The following is an 8753-nucleotide window of genomic DNA, read 5'->3' on the forward strand; positions in this document are numbered from 1 at the left end:
GAAATATTTGGTTCTGTGTTTTGTAGCTGTCTGCAATTAGCAGGGTGTTTATTTATAAAACAGAGGAAATTGAAGCTTACTCTATATACACTCAAGAATATGGTGCCCTTTCAGCTAAACAGAAGTAGGGTAATCCAATAAAAACAATTGATTTTTTTCTCTCGTTCTTGTGCTTTTTCTGAAGTTTTGGGATATGATCTACTTTTACTTGTGACACAAATCTCGACTATTTTGACACTCTGGAGGATACATTGCGGTTGAACCCACAAAATGATGACTGCCTTCTTGAGAGCACTCTGTCTTGGTCAGTAACATCATAGCAGACTTCTACATTTTGGAAGATGCCTGATCTGGAGGGTACACAAAAAAATACCACCCTAATCATTTACCATCTCACTGTTGAGCTGTTTTTTTGTTTTTGTTTTTTTTTTTAATATGTATGCTGTGAGAAACAGAATAGAATTTAAAAACTTAGCAAAATGATTCTTTAGGAAAATTCAGTTTTGGTGAAAAGTCTATTGTCGCTTAATTTTGTAGAGTATTATTTGCTTGTATGATTGCTTCTGGCATGGGCTTTAGTATTCTGTAAACTATAACATAGCTGGAAATATTGCCTTCATGTGTTCTCAAAATCTTCTTTTAGAAGCTGGCTGTCTTTTTCTCAGAAATGTATTTTGGATCTAATAGTTTCAAGCTGCTCTTAGATACACATAATAAACTGGTCTGTGACATTATGGTCATATTATGAGGTCTCCCATAAATTATATGATCTCCTATATAATTTAATTGTTTGAGCAGTTATTTCTCATTTGTTTTGCAAATCTGTAACTTCTTTATAATTTTCATTTTTTTCAATGCTTGGCTACACCAGAGTTTATTATCTGAGAAGAAGCTGATATTTTCCTATGACATTTGCTACAGTAAAATAAGAATGTTGCTCAGTATTCTCCTCCTATATATGTATGTGCTTACGTTTTCAGTACAGTAAAGTCTTTCCTTAAAAATTTTAACCAGAGCTCTCCTGACATATTGGTATGTGACAATATAGGCAGCTTAAAATGTTTTTCTTTTAAAGTCATGTACGGCATTTTAAAATATAAACAAATGTGGATAATTAACATTTTTCTCTAAAACTCAAAATTAGTAAGAGTTTAAAACTGTGATAATTTCTCCTGAAGTTATTCTTTGATGATATTGACACCTTTTATAAAATTTAAAGCAAGTTTATCTTGCCTGTTACACTCTACAGTCTGTGAATTATCATGAAAGCTACCACTAGACCTTTAATTAGCTATAAGATGGATGAAGGGCTGTGCACTTGGATCACCGTTGGCCACCAAACATTGAATTAAAAATAAAGAGAGGCAGTGAAGAGATAGCTTCCTAATTTTGTACTCTGTTGGCACTTGTGGGGGAAAACTGCAACATGCATACGGGTATAAATAATGAAACATAAATCCATAAAACTGAGAAAAGGTCTTTACAGAAAGCAATCACATGTCATCATTTTTCTGCCTTGCAAGGTCCAACGTTATAATGAGTGTATTTCTGGGTAAAGCAAGCATGAAAAGACTGTATTACAAATTCCATAAAAGGCTGCAAAGTGTATGAAATTCATGACCAACAACAACTAACCAAAAATCTTTAGTTTTGTGCCTGGATAATCTTTAGCATTTTAGCTAAATGCAGCTTAGTTAGCACTAAGTGGTTCTGCATGTCCTGGTTAAAATTACAAGCTGCATGAAGGCTACTTGAGTAGGTTCTTACAAAATAATAGAAAGAATAGTCCTTCTCACTGATAACCAACTGATATTGTAAGAAAACATACATTTATACTATTAAAACTCAAAGTAATATCCAATGAGTTTGTGCTGGATGAAATGGAAATAGTTGACAGACTTCAAAGTTTGGTCTAAACGGGGAGTAAGGTTATATCCATCAGAACAAAGAGCCCAAGTCATGTTAATGAATAAAGTGAAGTTTCTTGGATTGTTGGTATGAAGACTTTATGTCAAGTTAACAATGAAAATCTGGCTATGCCCAGAATCTAGCAGATCTTAATAATATAGTTATTATTACCTTATTAATAAATGTTATATATTTATTCATACATTGTATCTTAAACACAGTGACTAGTTTCATTATCCTCACATAAAATAACTAATTCACTATTTGGATTTTGAGGAAGCAACATGTCATTGTCCAGAACTAAATAAAGGTTTCACAATTATAAGCAGATCCTACCAAACATCATCCCTGGAACAAACTCAAAAGCATATACATATTTCATGACTTACTCTAGGCACCTAAGGTTCAAAAAATTAGCACAGATATATACTGCAGAATGAATACACATTGTTGTAGAAATTACTTGAGATTTTTAAAGTAATAAGATAATAAAATTCTCAAATATTTATACTTTTTTAAAAGATCAACTGTTGATGAAGGAACAGTTTTCAATTATTTCTGTGACTGCTTGAAAAAATCGGTTCAGTTCAGTTACTCACTCAGGTCCAACTCTTTGCGACCATATGGACTGAAGCACACCAGACTTCCCTGTCCTTCACCAACTCCCAGAGTTTGCTCAGACTAATGCCCATCAAGTCAGTGATGCCATCCAATCATCTCATGCTCTGTCGTCCCCTTCTCCTCCCACCTTCAATCTTTCCCAGCATCAGGGTCTTTTCCAATGAATCAGTTCTTCTTATCGGGTGGCCAAAGTATTGGAGCTTTAGCTTCAGCATCAGTCCTTCCAATGAATATTCAGGACTGATCTCCTTTAGGATGGACTGGTTGGATCTCCTTGCAGTCCAAGGGACTCTCAAGAGTCTTCTGCAACACCACAGGTCAAAGGCATCAATTCTTCAGCATTCAGGTTTCTTTACAGTCCAACTCTCATATCCATTTATGACTACTGGAAAAACCATAGCTTTGACTTGAAAATTAACCAAAATTTTTGTTTTTTGCACTGACGCTTGATGTTTAAGCATAAATTTATTGGAGTAATGATGTGAAGAAGTATACACAGCTGTACTTTTAAGAGAAATAACCAAGATATTTATGTAGTAGATAAAAGGTAAAGATGACCTTCTGAATCTCCAAACAATCTAACATTCTCCTGTATTGTGTATAGGACTGGTGCTCAAAGGCTGCAGGGGCAGTGGCTTGTGTCCATAGCAGTTGGTTTGTCTAGCTCCATTAAACATCCATTAAAAATGAGTTGTCAGTCTTGTTTAGGAAGTAGTCAGTGTATATAAAAACATGCAGGAGATGCCATAATCAGAGTCTGTGCTCATGCTCAGTCGCTTCAGTCATATCAGACTCTTTGTGACCCTAAGGACTATAGCCCACTAGGCTCCTCTGTCCATGGGATTCTCTGGGCAAGAATACTGGAGTGGGTTGTCATGCCCTCCTCCAGGGGATCTTTAAGACCCAGGGGTTGAACTTGCATCCCCTGCATTGCAGGCGGATTCCTTACTCTTGTGCCACTGGGGAAACCCAATCAGAGTCTAATTAGGGGCAAACAGGATATTAAACCACTGTCTCCAAAATGCTGAATTTGCAAGTGAAGGATGTTGGTGACAGAAAAACCAAGTGGAAATGGTATCTGGGAATAAGAGTCTAAGCTTGAGTGCCCTTCATGGATCACAACCTTGTTGTGGCGAAGGGGCTTGAGTAACTTAATGAAACCATGAGCCATGCTGTGCAGGGACACCCAGGATGGACAAGTGACAGTGAAGAGTTCTGACAAAACCATGGTCTGCTGGAGGAGGGAATGGCAAACCACTCCAGTATTCTTGTTGTGAGAACCCCATGAACTGTATGAAAAAGCAAAAAGATATGATACCAGATGATGAGCTCCCCAGATCAAAAGGTGTCCAATATGCTGCTGGGGAAGAGTGGAGGGCAATTACTGATAGCTCCAGAAAGAATGGAGTGGCTGAGACAAAGCAGAAATGGTGTATGTGGTGGATGTGTCTGGTGGTGAAAGTAAAGTCCAGTGCTATAAAGAACAATATTGCATAGGAACCTGGAATGTTACATCCATGAATCAAGGTAAATTGGATATGGTCAAGAAGGAGATGGCAAGAGTGAACATCAGCATCTTGGGAATCCGTGAACTAAGATGGATGGAAATGGGCAAATTTAATTCAGATGACCATTATATCTACTACTTTGGGCAAGAACTTTATAGGTTCTGCAACTTAAGTCAAGGCACTTAGCCACTCTGAATCTTATTTTACTCATCTTTAAAACAGGAATAATAATGGTCTTGCCTCTTAGGGTTATTGTAAGAATAAAATGAAGTTGTGCTTATAAATGTTTAGCTCCATGTCTTTTATAGAGTAAGGACTCAATAAATGGGAGCTGTTATAGCTGCCTATTATATTTGCTTACATAGACTACATAAAGCATTTATATATTTATTCAGAGATGTGTATGTCCAAGGCTTAGCTCAGCATGATTTTATGTGATCAGTAAATGCCAGGACATCTTTTATGGAGGAATCAGCCAATAAATAACACCTAGTTGACCTTTGGGAAAATCTTATGAAAATAACACATGGCTGAAATTTAGGGAGTCATAGCCAACCATTGTATATAAAATCATGTCATTAGGTATTAAGGGAAAAGGAATGCTGCTTGTATTAAATCTTAAAGTGTATCTTTGATACTCTATATACTAAAGGATTCCCTATAGATGTGTGACAAAGTAAATGGTATAATAATGCAGGGTTTGAGGAAGACATTTGGGTATTGTTACTTGGTCAGCAGAATCTAGGAGAGTAAAAATCTCAGAGTAAAAATCTAGGAGTAAAAATCTCAGATTATCTGACAAGTTTCCATAAAGATAATATAGACCTTTATATATATATATAATGGACTTAATTTTCTTTTATTCATTACTTGGTCAATGTAGGCACTTAGGTACTTGACTCATACAAATAATGGCCCTGTTACAGATACTATATGATGTGAGTTTCTTGGGATTTTTTTCTCTGTGATCCCAGAGGAAGTCATGAACTACTGCCAATTTTCTAAAGTTCTTTTATATTCATAAAGCACTAAGTTTTTTTTTTTTAGAAACATATTAGATATAATATGTAAATTTTGCCAAGCAGAGAGGCAGAGAGGCAAAGGAATCACCCAGCTTTATGAAACAAATCATTGTAAACCAAGATTTACACACTTTTGAACCATTACTTTCAATCTCACTCATACCACTTTGGTCATATAGACCATTTTGGACAAAATGGCGAATGCTTGTATCTATAGTCCAGAACAAAAGTCTTTCAAAATTTCACATTGAATTTGCTTTACCTGTTTGTTTCTCAAACTCGCTTATTAAAGCAGCTTCTCTTTATGACTAAGTTTGAAAATATCTAAGTATTGAAGTAGGACCGCCTGCTATTTTCACCCAACTTCGAACAGGAAGCGTTGGCAAGAATATAAAGCTCTTCTTGGATGTTTTCCCACTGGTTTCCAAAGAGAGTAGATAAGCAATGTATGAATACCCAAACATTTGGGGTTTTTTTAATCTTCACCAAATCCTTATACAAACTTTAAAAATCCCATCCACCGCTCATTTATCTACACAATATATTTGGAAACAATAAAGGAAATCAATGAGGCATTGAGTTGGCAGGAGAGTGAAACCTGAATTCCATGCTTGGCTTTGAAAAGCACAGCTGTAGCTGTGCTGCGGTTACAAGTCAGTGGGGAAAGAAAACCTGATAATAAGCCAGGAGAATATGTTGCATTTTGTGTCTGTGGAAATGGTGGGCATCAAGTGTGTGGACCAGAATCCCTAGCAAGATGTCGTTCCTCATCTCAAACTCAGTCACCTGAGCTGATGAAATGGATGCCCCACAGCGTAAAAGAACTGCCACCCAAAATGCACTTTAGATCCTCCACTTTAATGGTAGTGGTTTAGTCACTAAGTCGTGTCCAACTCTTGAGACCCCATGGACTGTAGCCTGCCAGGCTCCCTTGTCTGTGGGGATTCTCTAGGCAAGAATACTGGAGTAGGTGGCCATTCCCTTCTCCAGGGGATCTTCCCAACCCTGGGAATGAACCTGAGTCTCCTGCATTGCAGGCATATTCTTTACCGATTGAGTTACCTCCACTGTAATGGGAACCTGCCAGTTCTCTTGGGGATGATGAGTAGGGCAGTAACAGCAAAAAAATGTAAATAAAATGACAGTGTAAAGTCTGTGATAGGCATTTTTTTGAATTTTCACATATTCTGAGAGTGAGACTGAGAGGGAAAGGGTCGGGGACACTCAAGCTTGGTGTTGGACGCTAATGTAAGTTATCTATTTACACCATCCCTCTGTTCATTAGATGAAGTACAAATTATTTTAGGTGCCTAAATATCACAAAGAAAGAGGAGATTCTGTAGCCTTAGATTGTGCTTCACTGAAAGGCAATGGGCTAGACTTGTTCTAGACTACATAGACTAGAGTTTCTGTTTTGTTTTTCAAATCCTAGAGTTCTGTCTAAAAAAAAAAAAAAATTCTATGTTTCTTAAGTTAAACATATGATGATCTCTTGAGTGTTTAGATCTAAATTTTTTTTATTGCCAATTGTGTTGCTGATTGCCAACTATGTACAATGCTCTCCATTCATTTTATCTTTCTGGTAAAAATGCCACATCAGTCTTACAGTAAAGACTGAAATATTATTATTTACAGACTGGCGTGCATTGCCATTCCCTTCTCCAGGGGATCTTCCCAACACAGGGATCAAACCTAGGTCTCCTGCATTGCAGGAAGATTCTTTACCATCTGAGCCACCAGGGAAGCCTAGAATAGATATTAACATGCTTGGTTGTTTGTTATTGACCTAATTCTGGAAGAACAAATTCTGTTTATTTTATTCCATATTTTAAAATGTGTTTTTATTGAAGTATAGTTGATTTACATATTCCATATTTTTAACTTTACTACAGTTACCCTACATTACCTACAGCATAACTTTTTGGGGGTATGCTCTTCAATTGTATATTTTATGTCACTTTTCTGAACTCAGCTGTACATATGAGACAGAGAACTCTAAGAAACTCTCTTTCAATTGCTTTAGAGTGGAATGAATAATGGTAACATCCTTAAATGTAACACATTTTTTAAAGTATTAGTAAAGCAATACACCCATTGATACGTTTTAAGAGTGGGGATGACTGTAATGATATCTGTAGCTTTCTGCTTTCTTAAACACCTCTAGTAAATGGAATTCTCTTAGTTTTATAGAGAAAAGAATGTATTTTATTAATTTATTTAACATTTATTAAGAAGTGTCAGTGCCAGTTTGTGAAAAAGAGGGTTCATGATTTTCATGGAGATTGCATCCCAGTGGGAAAGGAAGAATATATATATCACAGGTACAGTAATTTCATATCCAGATAAGCCCATGGAGGAAGTCAAACAGGGTGCTGTGTTGGAGTTTGACTGGTTGGTAGGGAAAACTTTCAGAAACAGCAATGTGAGAGAAGTCCTCTTGGAGGTATTGCATTTAAACTGAGACTTGAGTGATGAGGAGGAGCTGACATCCAAAGATATGAGGAATTAACACAGTGGGATCTGAGACTGGAATGTACTTCACAGATATGAAAAGCAGAAGCATTTTAATAAAACACCTTTCCCAGAGCTAGAGTTCATCTGTGAATCTCAGTGGCACCTTTTCTCTACTTATGTGATTAAATTCTGACTTACTGGAGTCCTAGAGAAGCAGTTTGTGTAACTAACAAGCATTCAGCCTAACTTTTAGACAAGACCATCTCAGACTCTAGGTGCTCTTCCATTTCATGAGATCACTGTGGTTGGTGCTGTGGGTGTGAATCTCCAAACCTCTATCTCTTCTGCAGTACATAATTGATCTGAAACCTCTGTCCTTTGCAGTTAGGTATTGTGTGTGTGTGTGTGTGTGTGTGTGTGTGTATGTATGTGGGCTCAGTCGTGTCCAACTCTTTGTGAACCCATGGACTGTAATCCACCAAGATCCTCTGTCCGTGGAATTTTCCAGGCAAGAATACTGGAGTGAGTTGCCATTTCCTACTCCAAGGGATCTTCCCAACCCAGGGATCAAACCTGCATGTCCTGTGTCTCCTACATTGGCAGGCAGATTCTTTACCACTGAGCCGTAGTTAGGTTCTGCCGTGTGACTAATTAATCTGTAAGAAAAAGATGTGAGAAGAAGTGATGAATGCCCACACACCCTCACACACAACCCTCTCTGTTCTTTCTCCATGCGCTGGCAGAATACCCAGAACTTCAAGACCCCGAAAGAGGGTGAATTCACAAAGTAGACAGTGCCTGGATCGCTATATAGCCACATGCAAGGTGATCTGCTGTTGAGGAATACTTATTTTGGACTAATCCCGACAAAATAATCAACTTCCTCCTATTGTTAGATCCCTATCTGTTAAAGCAGCAGATGTTGCACTGACTAAACCATTATCCATACTACATCTTCTCTGTGTACGCTGTCTCCCTTCTCTCTCCTTTTCTTGCAACATATCTTACCATATAGCCTCCAAAGTACTTTCTGCTGCCCAAATATCTCTGTATCTCCCTAATTCAGAATAAATGAGCTGCAGCTTCCAGAGGCAGAGGCGCTACAGACCTAGAAGCTGTGAGTCATAGGCGTGTCCATCGCCCTAGAGTATGAGAAGGCAGCAGGGACCGACACACTGAAGGTGTGATCCTTTATTCCCTGTATGACTTAATTTATCCTTTGGACCGACTTCTAGCAAAG

This window comes from Bison bison, unplaced genomic scaffold (genome assembly GCF_000754665.1).
Source record: "Bison bison bison isolate TAMUID 2011002044 unplaced genomic scaffold, Bison_UMD1.0 scf7180017864220, whole genome shotgun sequence".
Taxonomy (NCBI): Eukaryota; Metazoa; Chordata; class Mammalia; order Artiodactyla; family Bovidae; genus Bison; species Bison bison.